Source organism: Anomaloglossus baeobatrachus, chromosome 2 (assembly GCF_048569485.1).
Source record: "Anomaloglossus baeobatrachus isolate aAnoBae1 chromosome 2, aAnoBae1.hap1, whole genome shotgun sequence".
Classification (NCBI taxonomy): domain Eukaryota; kingdom Metazoa; phylum Chordata; class Amphibia; order Anura; family Aromobatidae; genus Anomaloglossus; species Anomaloglossus baeobatrachus.
In genome coordinates, this window is record NC_134354.1 from 423,024,337 (window position 1) to 423,044,768 (window position 20,432).

The window sequence follows — 20,432 nt, forward strand, 5'->3', positions numbered from 1 at the left end:
GTATAATGCTATTTACTTAATCAATGTTTTGGGTTTGTGTTTTTTTTTAAAAAGCATTTATAAAGTGTGCTGTTCCTATGCTAATTGGGGCCTTGACTAGTCAAAGGGGCATTACCTCCCCTGGCAAATCGGCCCTTTTTCCATGTTATCACAGCTTCTGAACGTCATGGACAGTGCACTTCTCTGAAGATGGGATACATACACCTGGCTTCTGAGGCGCACTGACACTGCACAAATGAAACACACACATATATTAAAAATTTACAGGAGCTATGAATGACGCCGGTTCATGGAAATCATGATATCATGCCCACAGGGGCGTGAGAACATGGAAAGATGGCCAACTAGTCTGGGGAAATAACATCCCTCAACTAGTCAAGGCCCTAATAAACATAGTAACAGCACACTTTATAAATGCTTTTTTCAAACATTCATTTTAGTAAATGGCATTATACAGCGATGGTTAGGCAGGGAATTTGGCATAGAGATAGGGAGTGCAGGGTTCAGCGTCAGGCGAGTGCTAGGAGGTAACAGCTCCTAACATCCCTAGATAGGTCCTTCCCTCTGTGCGCCGATCACATGCCAAGGCTGTGCTTCCCTCTGTGCGCCAATCACGTGCCGAGGCCCTTGCTGACTCTAAACACACCCTGGATAATGAGGGTCAGTGAGACTCTAGTCTCACTAGTACAATAAAACAACACAAGGTAGGCAAGACGAATGGGTGGGGAATTACACAACAAAAAGCACTCCAAGGTTTTGCAGCAATGAACTGCGCAGCTGCAATAGAAACAACACTACAGGTAAGCAGCGACAAGCTTCTTCAACATGGTCAGCATACGTTTGACCTGGCATAGGGAGAAGTAAGGAGAGGATATTTATAGTAGTATGGAGTGGCTGCAGCTGAGCTTACAACTACCTGTTAGATCACTGCAAGATAGAAATTAACTTTTAACCCCTTATGTATCAGATGGATTTAAATATGCTCCAACTAAAGGGTAAATTGCTAGCGGGCACTAAAGTGGATCTGTGATCCACAATGCACTGTAACCTTCTGATCCCAGATTGCCCCAACATCACATCAAGCCATGCCACACTTGTGACAGTTGCGAAGATCTTGAGACAACTCACTGGTTTTACCCATCATGAGATGTTTCTTCTGTGTCACCTTGGTAATGAGACACCTTTTTATAGGCCATCAGCTGAACCAGCTGATATTATTTTTCCCTAAGTGGCAGGATTTCTAATTACTGATAGATTTCAGTTGGTGTCATGACTTTCTATGGCTTTTCGTGCCTCTCTTTCTTCATGTGTTCAATACTTTTCCCCTATGTCATTTCTCTTTATTACACATACTGTAACTTAATTTATTGACATCTATGGTTTAATTTCTTTCCCTGTGTGGATTGGATGGGTTGTTACAGACATTTGGTGAGAAAGTCATGTCATTAGCACCTTTAGAATTATATTTACTTAGAAAATTGATGACATGTTCTATACTTATTTCACCCACTGTGTATAGGTGTAATTATATATATATATATATATATATATACATATATACAATATGTATATATTTATACACACACACACACACACACACACACTCGAATATAAAAGGAAGCAACAGCGGAACCTTGTATTACGAGCATAATTGGTTCCGGGAGTGTGCTCTTAAACCAAGTTACTCTTATATCAAAGCGAATTGTCCCATAGGAGATAATTGAAACACAGACAATTCGTTCCACAGCCCAAATGTATTTGCTGTAATTATACAAACTTATTACAGTGATACAAAATGTACTGTATTCATATAAAATTACAGTGCACTATTACTAAATACTGTACAGTACAGGAAAAAAAACAAAGCAAATTAAACTGCACATTAGCTTACAATAGAATTGTTGTCTGCGAGAGGTACAGTATAAGCAATGTGCTGTACAGGTTAGCCGAAAGAAAGTACAATACTGTATCCATAAATGCAAATTGATTGAAATGCTATATAGTATATACTGTACATTGGTATACAGTACATATGTACAGAAAGTTACCTCCAGATCGGGTCAGAGCGCGGTAAAGGGACAGAACCGGAAGTGTGCACGGTGAGTATTTACTCTTCTTGCAAAGCATTGCTCTTAAACCAAGTTACAAATTTGTAAAAAGCTTTGCTTGTCTTACAAAACACTCTCAAACCAAGTTACTCTTAAACCAAGGTTCCACTGTATCTGCTTTTCTGCTGATGTCAGTCATATTACACGCATGGAGATTGTTTACTGATAATGACAAAGGTCTCATGGGTGGGAGCGTAAAATCTATCAGATGAAGGAAATGTTTGTATTTGTTCACAGTGGTACCACGGCTTCCATTTCAACAGCAGATGAGAGATCTCATATGATCCATTATAAAGTGCATTTTTCAGAAATTCCTGCAGATCTCATTATTATGACTGGTCCAACAAGTTTCCATTTTTTTACTGGATTGAATAATGTAGCTTTCTATACTGTACCGGTATCAGAATAACCATTAATGGACCATTCTTAGGGTTGGCACCAATATGTTATTAGGTGAGAACCATCTGTAGCTTCCCCCTCCATCCAACAGATTAGAAGGTGCACCCTTTAATGTTTATTCATCCATAGCTAAAAATAAATAGGGCTGATCTGCAGTAAGAGCCATATGAATGGATGACCTGCACTACCTGGTTAAATATTGAAAGGGACATCATGCTCCAAGTACTACTGCGGCCCCTTTGTTACTGATGAAATTCTATGTGGATAGAAGAGGGGCGGAGCTCTTCCTCTAACTCCACTCTCTGCCTTTAGCTCCTCCCTCCATCATAGAATCTCATCAGTAACACTCCCATCTCCTATCTCAGTAATGGGAATGTCCTCTCTGAATACAGATTTTACCCCAGAATAGAGAATTTTGATAATTAATGACTGATCAATCTGGCAGAGAAAAGCAGAGTCCTCTGATAAAATATATTACAGAGTTGATTATTTTCCTGTGTACTATTGATTTATGAAGTAAAAATTAAAACGATGATTACTCTTTAAAAATGGGCTTAGTACATGACTACACTTACTGTAAAGGGTGCGTATACAGGCATCAGACGCAGTGATCATTCCTATGATCATTATAACTGAAAATCAAAAAGGGCATAGAGATGAGAGCTTAATGTAAACGGCATATAGCATAAATTACATGATATTCCTGCATTTGTGATACTAAATTAATGATTTTATACTCTGTTATCTATACATAATAGTCTAATGTGTATTATCTAAGAAAAAAAGCTGCATTACGTTAGCATAGTGGATACATTTTGTGGCAGGAAACAGATTAAAAAATATCATTTACTCTTAAAGAGCAAACTGCAAGACTCAACATGTTATTACTTTTTGCGTTAGGTCTCTCATGTTGTGGAGTTGTAAGGGGATCGGTATAGAAGCTTCCTTTATTATGTCTTTGATCCCTTGTACTTAATATTAAGTCCCCCTATTAATGTGTTTTCTTCCAGAAGTCATTACACAGATCCTGGAAACACCTATATAATAGACAGTAAACAGAGATTACAGACAGGTGTGGCTCTATATTGTTTGTACTAGTATTTTGCTTCATTCTATGCAGCTACTTGTGGAATGGATCCTGTATATTATAGAGTGAATTAATATGCAGATGGCAACCAATAAAGAATAATTGCATATAGTGTGTTGTGGAATAAAATGCTGCCTGATGTTCAAGAATAGTTGGTGATTTCTTGAAACGTATTATTTAGTGTTGATTTTTCTTTTGCAACCATCAAAAACATTTTATAGTTCATTTGTCCACTTTTTCTGTCCGTGTGGCATCTATTTCTCGGCATGAGCCAACCCTTGTGTATTCACAATGTAACACCCCTGAGACACTGAGGGCACTACAAGGAACTGCATCCTTTTGGGGATGCAGGACCTACCCCTTGGGACCTGGAGTACCAGTGCCGATACCACCAAAGCACAACCAAAATCCTAGTTCTCCACTCCACACCGGGCATAGAGGGTTAACCATGTAAGGGGATGGTCGCCATGGAAAGGAACGAGTCCCTGGGATTAGCCAGCCTAGTGGGAGGAATTATCCAAGAGGTAGAGGAGGAAGCAGGTTTAAAATACGGCTCCAAACCACAGAAAATCCAGATGCTGTTAGTAAATCCCTTTTTCTTTTATTTTTTAACACAGGTCTACGCGTTTCGAGGACATATCCGTCCCCGTCCTCAGGACAATGTACAGAGAAAAACTATAAGTATCGTATAGTTTTTCTCTGTACATTGTCCTGAGGACGGGAAGGATATGTCCTCGAAACGCGTAGACCTGTGTTAAAAAATAAAGAAAAAGGGATTTACTAACAGCATCTGGATTTTCTGTGGTTTGGGGCGGCATTTTAAACCTGCTTCCTCCTCTACCTCTTGGATTATCTCTACACTGCGGAACCGCTGCCTTCCACGTTCACTACTTGCCTTCATAGGGGTTGTGACTTGCACAACTCCCCCAGGTGAGTGTTCTAACCCACACTTACCCCCACGTGTCATACTGGGTAAGACCCTATTTGCGCCTTATTTTCTCCACAGCTCTTCTCACCATTTATAGTGGGAGGGATTAGCAGTCAGTAGAGAGTCTAGAGAAGTGTGGCACACAGGAGAAATGACCGGACTTGCCTGAGCTGGGTCTGTGCAACGGTGACCTGGGGGGCACAGGAGAGAGTTTGCCAGGTCGGGTACAGGAGATATCGCTGGGACCGGAGCTCGCGCGGGGCACAGGGCCCTAGATCAGTCGCCAGTCCTACACGACTTGATAAATACCTGCCCGGTGAGGACACCTTCACTGAACCAAATAATCCGGGGGCAGCAGAAGTAAACTAGGATCGGGGCTCAGACACTTACCTCCTCACAGGGTCTGCACTGCCCGCCGTACGGAGGAGACTGTACCCCAAAAGTGACAGTCAGGCCCCAAACGCTCCACGCTATGGGGACCCAACCAACTGAGAGTGCTGAGGACAGAGCAACCTGGGTCACTACATTGGCACTGATACTCCAAGGGACTTGAACCAGCAAATCCTGGGTCCAAGTGAGTAGAGACTGTTAAAGACAACCCGGTGTGGTCTCCGTTATTGTCCCTCATCATCTCCCAGGCACAGCCCTACCTGCGGAGGGCCTAACACCATTGCTGCAATCACCACCAGCTCTGGGAGTAACCCACATTTAGCAGCGGTGGTTTTCTATCCTTAACCGCAACCCGCAGGTGGCGTCACATGACATTAACTCTATTCACCCCTGTAAATACCCACTTTTACAAAAGAAGCCCCAGGGCATGGGATCGGGCAACGGCCACCAGAGTTCCTATTTGTTACCGCCTGGGACCGAGTACCCCCTTCCCTGGGCGCGACAACAACACTGTCTGTTATTAGCCATTTCTGATGCGATGGCCTATTACATTTTAGACACCCCAGACGATGTAGACATTTTAACATCATATTGTCTGTTATCACCACCCATATGATGTCATCACAAGCACTGATACTTTTATGGAACCCATCAGCCTTTCTCAGATAACCTGTTCCAGTGATCTCACTAAAGCTGGCCATACACATTAGACGGCTGTCAGACAAATGATGCTCAGGCTAATCATTCAGTCAGGGCTGCCACTAGGAATTTTAGGGCCCCTGACTGGCATAATTTTGGGGCCCCCTTGAGACTCCACCCCAGCTCCGCCTCCATCCCTGCTCCGCCTCCACACCTCACACACAAGCCAATAAATGAAGCGTGAAGGGGTCCCCCTTCTGTTGGGGCCCCAGACTAGAGTCCTGTTTGTCCCCCCCTGGTGGCGGCCCTGATTCAGTGGACAACCTTCTCAGCTGACTCTCTCATACACAAAGGCCCTGGTCTGGTTAAACATTCCTGTGTTCTCTAGGAGAAAACTGTGGGCTGCCGTCGACCTCTGAGAGAACAATGTGATCAGCAGTACGAAATCGGACATACGCAATTGACATCTCTCCTGATCATTGGTCAGTTATTAGACTGTCGATTTTGGCAAGTTTGGCCAACATTATGTAGTTTGTGTATTGGGGCCTTAAGGAAGTGAGGCCAAGGCAGTGATGGGAGCATCATCTGCTATAAAACCTGAAAGAAGACGAATCATGCCTGTTCATGGGCGACCCCAACTTTCAGGTGCAAAAGATGTAACTTGTGATATCACACATTTATGTCATCAGTGGTGACATCACTAAAACAGCGACGTTTTTGCCATGGTGTTATTAGACATCACAGCCCCCATTATATATTATACATTTAGCAATTTATAACTTTTAGTTTAAATACTTTCCACAGCCTTGGGTGGTCGATTTCACAAATTGTCAATGAACAGGTCTAAAGAAAAACAATTGTAATGTGTTAACATAATTTTAATTTTTCCTATATGCTGTGGTTGATGGTGTTGTCAAAATATAAATTATAAATCAAAAGGTAGTTTATTGTATATTGGCATGCTACAGCGCCCATTTTGTATGCAAATCAGTGAAAAACATTCAGATCAGCATGTATTTTTGCTGTAAAATTAAAAAGGAACCTGTCAGCGTGTTTTTGGACCATAAACCAAACACGTTTATGTTAGGTCACGGTAATGCAAATTAAATCTATACCTATTCAGCTCCTGGCCAGAGAGAAGTCATAAATTGTTTGTGATAAGTGAGTATATAGACAAAGCAATTGGGAATCACAGTTGCTACTTTATGAGGAAACACATTTCTCTACTTAAGATAACACATTTCCCTGCCTGAGGAAACACAGAAGTATTCTGTAGCATCTCCAGTCCTTTGAGCTTATATTAAATCAAGTTAGTGAGATAAGAGCTCCAACGGCCGGAGCTTATATGTCTCTGACTTTGATTTATGATGAGCTCACAGGATTGGTGATGGGGTAGAAACACTCACTCCTGTGATAAACAGTCAGGGAAATGTGTTACCTCAGAAAGTAGCAACTGCTGCTGTCACCCCAGAAAACAGTCTCTGCTGTTTTGTCTGTATACTCACTTATCATAAGTCACTTATTTATCTCCCTGTCCAGGAACTGTGGTATGTGCAGATTCTGAACTGGATCAGCTCTGCATGGTCTTACACAGCATATAGCAGTATATTATATTAGAAACACACCTTTAAGTACTGATGACAGTCATGATGTGACTGTAGGATAGAAAGGGACAGGGGGCCCCTATACTGTCCCTAAAGCTGGGGGACCCTAAGCTTTCCTTGTCCTCAAGGTTATCAATAATGGTGGACATGCAAGAGAAGTAAGGCAACAACAAAAGGACAACAAGGATTACCACCACAACCGCTCAAAGCAATGACACACAACAACCACCAGTAAGTCTGGATCAAACTATCTTTCCAGTCCAGTATAGACAAGCTATAGATGGCACTAATTGAAGTGTCCAGCCAGCATATACAGTATGGGAAGGGAGTGAATAGGACTTGATCTCCCATACCATGTGAATAAAGGAGATTAACAGGCAGACCAGCAGATATTAACTCTTTCTAGCCTGCCTAAGAACTTCAAGTCTGTGGGTCGACATCCAAGTCTCCCTACACTGATCACAGACATCAGAGAAGGCAGAGTGCAAGAATCTGGAGTTTCCACAGATTCTGACACCACCATGACAGTCGGTGATGCTTGCAAAAGCCTCCTTGTGACAATGACCCAGCGAGATCAGGACTATGCAGCGGCTCTGAGAAGACAACAGGTGCGAGGAGTGACTGCACCTGCACATTGGTAGAAGCTGGTCACTCAGATAGGAGTGACTAAAGGCCACTTGACACGCAACGACATTGCTAACGAGATGTCGTTGGGGTCACGGAATTCGTGATGCACATCCGACCTCGTTAGCGACGTCGTTGCGTGTGAAACGTACAAACGACCGCTAACGATCAAAAATACTCACCATATCGTTGACACGTCGTTCTAATCTCAAATATCGTTGCTGCTGCAGGACGCAGGTTGTTCATCATTCCTGCGGCAGCACACATCGCTGTGTGTGTCACCGCAGGAACGAAGAACAACATCGTACCTGCGGCCGCTGGCAATGAGGAAGGAAGGTGGTGGGCGGGATATTCCAGCTGCTCATCTCCGCTTCTATTGGTCAGCTACTTAGTGACACTGCTGTAACGCCGAATGAACCTCCCCCTTAGAAAGGAGGCGGTTCGCCGGCCACAGTGACGTCGCTAACCAGGTAAGTACGTGTGACGGGTCCTAGCGATGTTGTGCGCTACAGGCAGCGATTTGCCCGTGACGCACAACCGACGGGGGTGGGTGCTTTCACCAGCAACATAACTAGCGATGTCGCTGTGTGTAAAGTGGCCTTTAGAGTGACCTGTCAGCCAGGGAACTTTACACTATTGCAGGTAGGGAAAGATGGAAAGACGACTGAAAGCTGTGGGTAATAATAATAATTTAATAATTTTATTCATTTATATAGCGCTATTAATTCCATAGCACTTTACATACATTGGCAACACTGTCCCCATTGGGGCTCACAATCTAGAGTCCCTATCTGTATGTCTTTGGAATGTGGGAGGAAACCGGAGTACCCGGAGGAAACCCACGCAAACACGGGGAGAACATACAAACTCCTTGCAGATGGTGTCCTTGGTGGGATTTGAACCCAGGACCCCAGCGCTGCAAGACTGCAGTGCTAGCCACTGAGCCACCGTGCCAAGCCCCTTACACTTGCGCCTTTAGTGCTTAAAATTTGGACATGGGATAACTTTGGAATGGAAGCAAGGATTACAGAAAAAGAGGGTATAGATTTAATCTGCATTACAGTGACTTAACATCAATGTGTTTGATTTATGGTGCAAAAACCTGCTGGCAGGTTCCTTTGAAAAAGCACTGTATGAATAAAGACCAAATGATGTATAAATTTAAAGTATAGATCGTTCCCTGATTTTTTTTTTTTTTTTTAGAGATTTGGTCCTGTGCTCCCACACGTGTATGTATCTTCTGCACCATGGACGGATCTGAGTAAATCCATGTCATGTACAGTATACACTGATATGTCGTAACATGGTATTCGAGATCCTGTGATGTGGATCCCAAATACGCCTGAGTGCATTAGGACTAAGAAACATTTCCTTCTGTAGTGCCTGTGCATGCAGGAACGGCATAGCATTAGTTCAGCCTGATGGCACCTAGCTGTAAGGAAGTCGAGCACAGCTGAATCATTCATTGACTCATCCTTTTTCTGATCATCTCAGTAGGTGAACCATTAGCATACAGCATGATTCAGATTTCTGAGGAAATCTTTTTTTATAACTACAAAATACTTTAGTCTTTATGTGCAGAAGAATAAAACAAACGCAAGACAGTAAGTCTATGTGAAGAATCTGTACCTCCTCCACACACTAATAGACAAACAGAAGGGAATCATGTGATAGAAGGGGTTATGATATGACAAGGAGGGATTAGAGCGGTGACTTTACAATATTAAAGGATGCTCCCATGCAAGTTGATGCCTTGATTGTCATTAAGTAGATATCAGCCTACCCTGTGATCACCTTGTGAAAATTGCAGATTTTTAGACTTGGAATTTTTTCATCCAGTACTTTACAATATTTAGGAATGGAAGTTTGAATTTTTTTTTCCAGGTACTTTAATTTCCACCAATTTTTTCCAGAATGATGCCCAAAAAGTTGTTGGCAACCTTTTTGCTGCAGTAACAATAGTGGCCATTTGCATGCGTTCTTGAGATTGTAAGATGTTGAATTCTTGAAATTTCAAAGAAACATGGACTTTATATGTTGTTTTGAGCAAAAGGGACATTTCTTGCAGTTTTAATATACTAGACATAAGGCCCTTGGTAATCTTACCCTGCCTTACTTCCAAAACAATTCATGTAGGTGAATGGGACTAATTGTTTGTCACTCCATTGATAAAAGTATTGTGTTGGACTGGAATATTCCTAATATCTTGCATTCCATACTGCATTTAAAGTGAATCTATCAGCAGGATATTGCATTGTAATCTGATAGCAGCATGAGGTAGGAGCAGAGATCCTGATTCCAGTGATGTTTCAAATAAAAATCTGTGTCAAGGGTGGTATGGAGATAACAGGGGACTGGGGCTCCTAGACAGGCACTCAGGCTAGGGGGGCCCTAACTATGCCTGTTCCCAGAGATACCTCTGAAGGTGAGGACATCTGGGACACCTTCCTAGCCCTGCTCCTGGCCAGCTCTGATCTATTACTTCCTCTCCCTCCCCAGGAGAGGGCTGGGACAGGAGTGGTTAAACCCAGGGGTGGGATTCAAATTTTTAAACAACAGGTTCTCTGTAAACCCTGCCCATTCTGTAACCACACCCATTCTGTAACCACACCTATTTTCTTAGCCACACCTATTTTCTTAGCCACACCTATTTTGAAACACTTGACCCGGCCATTTTTTGCAATTTTGACCAGTGTCACGTTATGAGGTCATAACTCTGGAACGCTTCAAGGGATCCCAGTGATTCGGAGATTGGTTTTTTTGTGACATATTGGGCTTCATGTTAGTGGTAAATTTAGGACAATATTTTTTGCGTTAATTTGTGAAAAAAAAATTCAAGAATGTTATTAACCGTTCAGGTGCTTTACAGGAACTTAAGGGGGCTTTACACGCAACGACATCGCTAACGAGATGTCGTTGGGGTCACGGAATTCGTGACGCACATCCGGCCTAGTTAGCGACGTTGTTACATGTAAAACGCACGAACAACCGCTAACGATCAAAATTACTCACCATATCATTGACACGTCATTCTATTCTCAAATATCATTGCTGTTGCAGGACGCAGGTTGTTCGTCGTTCCTGCAGCAGCACACATCGCTATGTGTGACACCGCAAAAACGAGGAACAACATCGTACCTGCAGCCGCCGGCAATGAGGAAGGAAGGAGGTGGGCGGGATGTCCCGGCCGCTCATCTCCGCCCCTCCGCTTCTATTGGGCGGCCGCTTAGTGTTGCCGAACAAACCTCCCCCTTAGAAAGGAGGTGGTTTGCCGGCCACAGCGACATCGCTAGGCAGGTAAGTATGTGTGACGGGACCTAGCGATGTTGTGCGCCACGGGCAGTGATTTGCCCGTGACGCATAACCGACGGGGGCGGGTGCTTTCACCAGTGACATCGCTAGCGATGTTGCTGTGTGTAAAGTGGCCTTAAAGTAATGTGGGAGGAAAAAAAAAAAATGAACATTTTACTTTTTGCAACAACAATGTTAATTTAGCCTCAAATATTGAATTTTCACAAGGATAGCAGGATTATATGGACCCCAAAATTTGTTAAGCAATTTGTTCTGAGTACGCTGATATGTAGCAAAAAACCACTGTTTGGGCGCACGGCAGGACTTGGAAGGGAAGGAGCGTCATTTGACGTTTTGATTGGAAAATTAGCTGAAATCGTTACCACCATGTTGCGCTTGGAAAGCCCCTAATGTGCAGAAACAGTGGAGCTCCCCCACACGTGACCCCATTTTGGAAACTAGATCCCCCATGGCATAAAAAAAAAAAATCAGGCCCACGCACGGATGTCCTGCAAAAAAAAGGGCGGGGGGACTAGGTGGGATGGAAAAAAAAGAAGTACTGTCCAAAGTAGAGTACGGACGCAGGACGCTTCCTGATCAGGTAACTAATTGTTCAAGTTTTGTCTTTGTGTTTTTCTTTTTTCGTTTTTTTTTTTTTGTGCACCCTAAATAAAAAAAAACAAACAAACTCAAGCCATTATGTACCTGATCAGCCAATCATGTAGCTGATCAGCACTTGGCAGCAAGCAGGTGGGGTGGAGAGGGAGTGGGAGGTTGGATTGGGGATAGTTAGAAAAGAGCCCTGAAAAATACTTACCGGATGGATCAGAACAGCAGGAGGATCACAGGAGAGATGGAAGCAGATTGATGAGGCAGCAGATGGGGGGGGGCAACAGATGAAGGTGAGCAGCAGATGGGTGGAGCAGCGGTGGATGTGAGAGGGCGCAATGGCTGCAGGAGCAGCGGTGGATGTGAGAGGGCGCAACGACTGCAGGAGCAGTGGTGGATGTGAGAGGGCGCAATGGCTGCAGGAGCGGCAGAGGATGGGAGAGGGCGCAACGGCTGCAGGAGCGGCAGAGGATGGGAGAGGGCGCAACGGCTGCAGGAGCGGCAGAGGATGGGAGAGGGTGCAACGGCTGCAGGAGCGGCAGAGGATGGGAGAGGGCGCAACGGCTGCAGGAGCGGCAGAGGATGGGGGGAGTGGGGAGGGTGGAAGGGGATTGGTGATAACTACCTTAGGCAGCAGGATCACAGCAGATGAAGGAGGCAGCAGATGAAGAAGGCAACAGATGAAGAGGATGGGAGAGAGCGAGCAGCAGATCGGGGGAGGGGGGCAGCGGATGGAGGGGGGGCAGCAGATGGAGGAGGGCAGCTGTGGATCGGAAGCAGTGACTGCGGTGGCTGAAAGGCGGCAATGGTGGCTGAAAGGGTGCAGCTGAAAGGCGGAAGTTGCGGCGACTGAAAGGGGGCAGTGGTGGCTGAAAGGGGGTGGCTGAAAGGCGGCAGTGGCTATAATTTACCTCACCAGCGCCATGCTCATACCCGCCCATAATCTCACGCCTGCGCATTTAGCTCACCGGCGCGAGCGAGGGAAGCTAGGTTTTCTGCTCTGCCTGCGACCTAAGAAAATCTCGCATTGCACTCGGACCAATGTTAATCAATGAGGCAGCTCCCATCTGCTATTTTTTTATCACTCCAAATCGGACTGGAAAAAAAAAATAATAAAATCGCAGCATGCTCCGTTTTTGTGAGTTTCTCGCGCAAGTCTCTTCAATGTAAGTCTATGGGTACATGGGAAAAAACAGATATCACACGGACGGCACATACACCATCCTAGTGACATCCGTTTTTCTCAATAGATTTCTAGCAAGTAGCAGAGAACACTGTAAATGTTCCTGTACATAACAGTACATGAATAGCAGCTGCTGAGGGTAAAAACTGATTGCACACTGACAGCACACTGACAACACACTGATGAAATGTGAGAAGAAATCGTACGACTTTCTAGCATGAGAATCGGACCGATTTTACATTTGCAAGTGTGATTCCAGCCTAAAATAGACGTTTTTTCCCCCCCATGTTTTTGGTGAATTTTTGCGGGGGTTTGATGTGGTTTTGGTACAGATTTTCCCCCACTCATTAGTACGAGTGAAATCTGCAACAAAAACACTGAAAGAATTGACATGGTGCAGATTTAAATCTTTTCCAAATCTACAAGTTAAAAATGAATGAGAATCTTGAAGTATTTTTATGGCATTGGAAAACCCTTTAAGATTTTGTGATAAATCTGTGCAGGAAGAGAAAAAAATTGCAACAAATTTGCACAGGCCCTTATAAGCCCTATCAACTTCTTCTCAGCAAGGTGTGTGTGTGTGTGTGTGTGTGTGTGTGTGTGTGTGTGTGTGTGTGTGTGACTTTTTTCTGAGCTTTTCTTTTCCTCACTTCCCCATAAGCTGGAGATTCATACAGCACTGCAGCATGGTGTTTGAGGGAGGGGGGGGGGGGAGCGAAGGATGCAAAATAAGGCAATGGAGTATATTACAAAAATTCATAACCTTGCAATTAAATTAAAAAAAAAGAGTTTAGTTACTCTGAAAAGTCAAGTTTTATCGTATAACCTTCTTACATAAGTTCAGTGAAAAAGTTAATGGGGTTTTCTGGTTTTGGAAAAAACCCTGCCACTCGAATGTAGTTTTTTTTTTTTTAAACAAACTTTGCTTTATGCACTCTCCCCGAGTCCAGTCTGAGTGTCCACAAGTGTTCTTGGTGTCACTACACTGCACCGACAGACCTGCAGCCAATCAGTGAGCTAATTGTCTCTGAGCAGGTTGTGCCATTTCAAGAACAGTTGAGTCATGCGGTGTTCAGGTTCATATTCGTGGGGTGCCGCGGTGGTGTCGGACTCTGTTCCCATTGCAGAGTCTGACAGGCAACCTGATCTCTCCTAGTTGGTCAGCCGGGTGTCGGCTCAGTCTTTTCCACTGCTTTCCAGTCCTGCAGGAGTTAATTCCTGTCGAGTGGTGTGCGGCTTCTTGAGACTCGGGTTGCTAATTTCTATTCAGCTGTCTGCTCCCTATTTAAGGCTGGAGAGTTTGTTAGTTGGTGCCGATAATAGCTTCAGCGATTCTGGTCTTTGTGGCGAACTTATTCTTGGTGACCTGTAGTTTGCTGTCTAAGTAGTGTGGAGTTTCCCCGTTGTGTGTTTACTTCCTTTTGTATACCTTATTCCCTCCCGTACACGTGTAGTTTCTCCTTTGTGTGCAGTGTGTACGAGGTTTGGTTCTTCCCCTTGTTAAAAGGGGCGTTCGGGTGCCATGGTAGTCACAGCAGAAGTCTGCTGTTTGGCCGCAGCGCAGCCCTGGGTGTTGACTCTGCACCATTTACGCCTCTTTAGTGCTAGGGAAGGTTTGCTGGGACTTATGGTGCGGGACACTTACTTTCAGGCCAGAGCCCAGGGCTAGTTCTCTCTTCAGGACCGCTTCCCAGCTGCTGGTTACAGCAGTACCCTCAAACACCACATAATGACAATTCTTTCTAACCGGCAACTGTTCTTTACTGTACAAAACAGAATCACATCTTCCATCACGCCTTCGGTGGGCACATCCTTCCTTAGTTATAGAGATCATGCAAGTCATTTGCCATAACGTCTTTATTTTATACTCTGGTCCCCCAACAGGGTTACGGATAGCAACCAGTGGTACTCTTAATTTGTTGGCCAGTCACTTCCCTGGTACTCGGGCGTCTGAGCCCCTTATCCCCTCTCTCAACTTCACTCTGTCAGGCTGGTTTCAGACGTCCGTGTTTTAGGTACATGTGACATCCGTTTTTAACACGGATGTCACAGGTACCCATGTTACCCTATTGTGTACTCACACGGCCGTGTTTTCACACGGACCATGTGGCCCCGCTATTTCACACGGAGACGTGCCCGTTTTTCCTCCGGCAGCATGGGTGTCACACGGACCGCACACTGATGTGATCCGTGTGACATCAGTGTGGCACGGACCGGAGAAAACATGGGTTTTTAAATAAAAAGATTTTCTATATTTACCTCTCCCCAGCGATGCTGTCTCTGGCTCTGCTGCCTCCCGCTCCTGACCCCCGCTCATTATATTCATTGATTATTCACTCCACTGAAGAGCTGGGAGCAGGGGCATCACGGTGATCGCGCAGGAGACAGCACCGCCGAGGACAGCATCGCTGGGGACATCGCTAGTGACAGGTGAGTATGGTGACAGGTGTGCCAGCAGTGTGTGTGCAGGAACGTCCAGGAGGTCATCGGATTTTTTGAACTCTGATGACCTCCTGATGACACCCCTGCGACAACTGCAGTACAGCAAGTGTCACGATGGTGATTTCCAGGGGTTCATCTCATCAGAGTTCATTGGGAACTCCGATGACCTCCTAGATGTCACTGCACAAACTGCTGTATACTCACCTGTCACCAGTGATGTCCCTGGTAGTGCTGTCCTCGGCTGTGCTGTCCAGCACTTTCCCTGCGATACTCCGTTCAGCTTCCAGATCTTCGGGCAGTGAATAATCAATGAAAATAATGAGCGAGGGTTAGGAGCGGGACACAGCAGAGCAGAAGACAGCATTGCTGGAACAGGTAAACATAGAACATCTTTTCATTGCAGAGACACGTGTATTACCCGGTACGTGTCACACGTATGCAAACATGGATGTCACACACGTGTGACCATAACCATGCATGTGACTGTTACCTGATTAAACACAGACGTCTGAAACCGGCCTTAGGCAGACTCAAATAGTGATCTGAATATCCCATCACACCCACAGGGATTTTCGGCAATAAGCTAGGACCGGTCTCTTCAAGGACAGCACTCCTCTGTATCCAGTTAGTCAGTAACTACTCCCGCCATGGGCGCCCACTGACCTTCCGCTGATTAAGGGGGTTCATGGGTATCTGCCAGGGAGGTGACCACCATTCAGGTTGTCCGGACTTCACCCGCTTGGGACGTGATTAACACAGCCCACTCTCACTAGGGCCCCAGGGGTCCGGCACTAGGATTCGACCCAGTAGGTCAGACTAATCAATTCAGTTGGGGGTAGTTACATTCACTCTCCTCAGAGACTCTCCTGCCTCTTCCTGTGTCCCTCTCCTTTTTGTTATCTGGACTCCTCCCTTCCATTAACCCTCTCTAGCCCCGAGTACTAGGAGGAGTTGCCAGCCCAACGTGGCCACCTAGTTGCTGCACACATATTTCACCAATATATAACATCACAGTACACCTTATGCATGAAAGATTTGCAGGTTTGCGGTAGGCAGAGCCCTACACTCCCATACTGTCTGTGTAATTTTGTGGGGTTTGTTATGGTGTGTCTAGCCCGCTCCAAGGGTGGGGTTTGGGGGGTAACAATAGGGCTCAGACAGGAGTGAGGGTCACGCTGGGGGCTCAGACCTCACTACCATCAGGCGTACCTCTGAGTTAAGGACAGCGCAGGGACCCCAGTCTGAGGGCCAGTATAGCTGTCCCTATTTAGTAATTTCATACACTGTGATAAGCTGCTGACTTCATTTATTGGCTGCAGTGCTGTTGACATGAAGTCAAATTCCCAAATATCATAAGATTCACTGTGGAGTACTGTTTAAAGGGATTGTGCCTTCTGAACAACCCTTTCCCATATGCTTAAAATATGGGCATCATATCAGGGATCCAGGGAAGGAAACCACAAAAAGTGGCTCCTGCTTTGATGGACTCCATCCATGCATTATAGTTACTTACTGATTCCCTATCCTGTACTAATTGCTGATCACCACAGTCAAGGATGATGGAAGCAAAGTAATAATTTTTTATTAGTTAGTACACCTAAAAAAGTTTTCGTTACCCATCCCAAAATGCTTGCCTTAGTGGGTCCTTTAGATTAAACATGGCTTTATGTTTTTTTTATTATTGTATGTATCTGCAGGGACATGAATAATATCTGACATACAAATGCATAAACTGTTCCCGGCAGTGTTTTATATAACATGAATTATTTCTTAATAATAATTTTGCTATTCTGCCCAAACCTATTACTTTTTATGTCTGAGTCTACACAGCGGCATATATCATGCCACAGCAATTCTCATACAAGTATCATGCCCAATTTCTTTTCTACTATTGTAGACTATTGTAGAGCTGCAATCTTGTTGCAAGACAAAAACAAATAAAACAAACAAAAACAGACAAATCTCAGACAAGTTGCATTACATTTGAGGCCCAGCCTCGCAGTTGGGGAAAACCGCAGGTTGTAGTGCAAAACCATAGGAAATCATTGGAGGGGGGGGGGTGTCAGGAGCCAACTCAACAATCTAGAGGGGTTCTCCAGCAGGAGAGGAAGGGAGCAGTCGCATCTCAGGGGTGCTCCGGTGGGAAGGAGGAGAAAGTTCATACGGTTGCCATGAGGAGAGTGAATCTGCTCCCCTCAGAACAGACGCCACGCAGGGCGGCAGGACCCTAGGGAAGCTCATACTCCACATTGGTTTTCCAGAATCTGCCTGGATGGGGAAAGTTTCAAGCTTCCCTGACCACACAGTGCCCGACAGCGCAGTGCCAGAGAGGATCTGGGGTCTTGCATCAAGCCGGACCCCAAATCTGAACCACGGCACCTGCAGATAGGGACAAGAGTACATCTCGTGAAACCCAGGGTCCCCTCATAGCTTCAAGCCAGGGGATCCACAGACAAACGTTACAAGGAGAGGACCCACTGAACACCAAACCGGACTGATCTCTAAAGGGATTCGGGTTCGATGGAGCCCATCATAGCAAGTGACCGGTATTACCTGGGTGAGCGGCACTGTACAAAAGTGAGTAAACAACCTGGAACCGCAGCCATAGACTCTGACTCTTTATTACAGATACTGCCGCTCCGAGCCACCATTACTACTCCCCTCATCTTCCTGTGGCAGCGATACCACCCATCGCTGCTATTACCAACTGCCTCAGAGGACAGCGACAGCAGTGGCGGCCCATTTGCCGCATACAACAGGTGGTGTCACGACAAACACCTCACAACTACCCCCAACACCTCTCCCCTGCCATCTTCTGTACGCCTCGGGGCAACGGATCCGGGTTAGGTCGCCCGTGACCATGACAATCGACGGCCCTGTGATGAGTAGGTTAAATGCACCTGCCCCCTGGGGCGCTACAAATACACAGTATTATGGCCCCATAGCTCCTGAATACAGTACAATGTCACCTACAGCTAATATATATACAGTCATATGAAAAAGTTTGGGCACCCCTATTAATGTTAACCTTTTTTCTTTATAACAATTTGGGTTTTTGCAACAGCTATTTCAGTTTCATATATCTAATAACTGATGGACTCAGTAATATTTCTGGATTGAAATGAGGTTTATTATACTAACAGAAAATGTGCAATCCACATTTAAACAAAATTTGACCAATGCAAAAGTATGGGCACCCTTATCAATTTCTTGATTTGAATACTCCTAACTACTTTTTACTGACTTACTAAAGCACTAAATTGGTTTTGTAACCTCATTGAGCTTTGAACTTCATAGGCAGGTGTATCCAATCATGAGAAAAGGTATTTAAGGTGGCCACTTGCAAGTTGTTCTCCTATTTGAATTTCCTATGAAGCGTGGCATCATGGGCTCCTCAAAACAACTCTCAAATGATCTGAAAACAAAGATTATTCAACATAGTTGTTCAGGGGAAGGATACAAAAAGTTGTCTCAGAGATTTAAACTGTCAGTTTCCACTGTGAGGAACATAGTAAGGAAATGGAAGAACACAGGTACAGTTCTTGTTAAGCCCAGAAGTGGCAGGCCAAGATAAATATCAGAAAGGCAGAGAAGAAGAATGGTGAGAACAGTCAAGGACAATCCACAGACCACCTCCAAAGACCTGCAGCATCATCTTGCTGCAGATGGTGTCAATGTGCATCGGTCAACAATACAGCGCACTTTGCACAAGGAGAAGCTGTATGGGAGAGTGATGCGAAAGAAGCCGTTTCTGCAAGCACGCCACAAACACAGTCGCCTGAGGTATGCAAAAGCACTTTTGGACAAGCCAGTTACATTTTGGAAGAAGGTCATGTGGACTGATGAAACAAACATTGAGTTGTTTGGTCATACATAAAGGCGTTATGCATGGAGGCAAAAAAACACGGCATTCCAAGAAAAGCACTTGCTACCCACAGTAAAATTTGGTGGAGGTTCCATCATGCTTTGGGGCTGTGTGGCCAATGCCGGCACTGGGAATCTTGTTAAAGTTGAGGGTCGTATGGATTCAACTCGGTATCAGCAGATTCTTGACAATAATGTACAAGAATCAGTGACGAAGTTGAAGTTACGCAGGGGATGGATATATTTCAGCAAGACAATGATCCAAAATACCGCTCCAAATCTACTCAGGCATTCATGCAGAGGAACAATTACAATGTTCTGGAATGGCCATCCCAGTCCCCAGACCTGAATATCATTGAAAATCTGTGGGATGATTTGAAGCGTGCTGTCCATGCTTGGCGACCATCAAACGTAACTGAACTGGAATTGTTTTGTAAACAGGAATGGTCAAATATACCTTCATCCAGGATCCAGGAACTCATTAAAAGCTACAGGAAGCGACTAGTAGGCTGTTATTTTTGCAAAAGGAGGATCTACAAAATATTAATGTCACTTTTATGTTGAGGTGCCCATACTTTTGCACCTGTCAAATTTTGTTTAAATGTGGATTGCACATTTTCTGTTAGTACAATAAACCTCATTTCAATCCAGAAATATTACTGAGTCCATCAGTTATTAGATATATGAAACTGAAATAGCTGTTGCAAAACCCCAAATTGTTATAAAGAAAAACGGTTAACATTAAGAGGGGTGCCCAAACTTTTTAATATGACTGTATATATATTAGATACACACAGTATTATGTCCTGACAGCCCTCTTGTACACAGTAGGATTGCCCCCACAATCCCCCATATACACCATATGATATCCCCCCACAGTGCCCTATATACAGTATTATGACCCCCCACATAGTAGGATGGCCCCACATCTCTAAGTATACAATATGATGGCCCACACAGCTCTGTATACACAGTATAATGGCCCCACAGCTACGTATATACAGTATAATATTGCCCACAACTCCTTATATACACTCTGATGTCTTTCACATCTTCCTATATACAGTATTATGTCCCGACAGCCATTTTATGCACAGTATGATTGCCCACACATTTTCCTATATACAGAATGATGTCCCCCACAGCTCCCTATATACAGTATCATGACCTCCCATATAGTAGGATGGCCTACACATCTGCCAATATACAATATGATGGCCTCCACATTTCTGCATACACAGTGTAATGGCTCACAGCTTCCTAT

At 44.6% G+C, this 20,432-nt stretch overlaps 1 protein-coding gene and 1 long non-coding RNA gene across 9 annotated transcripts in view; one reads left to right on the forward strand and one right to left on the reverse strand.

Annotated features, from left to right (window-relative positions):
* The window catches only part of MACF1 (microtubule actin crosslinking factor 1), a 519,073-nt gene that overhangs the window by 49,810 nt on the left and 448,831 nt on the right, over positions 1 to 20,432 (forward strand). The gene's annotated exons all lie outside the window — the stretch shown is intronic.
* LOC142291569 (uncharacterized) overlaps positions 3,082 to 20,432 on the reverse strand; it is an 86,916-nt gene continuing 69,565 nt past the window's right edge. Inside the window, exon 3 of the long non-coding RNA XR_012750510.1 lies at positions 3,082 to 3,139. This is a non-coding gene — a long non-coding RNA (uncharacterized LOC142291569). The remainder of the gene's footprint in view (positions 3,140 to 20,432) is intronic.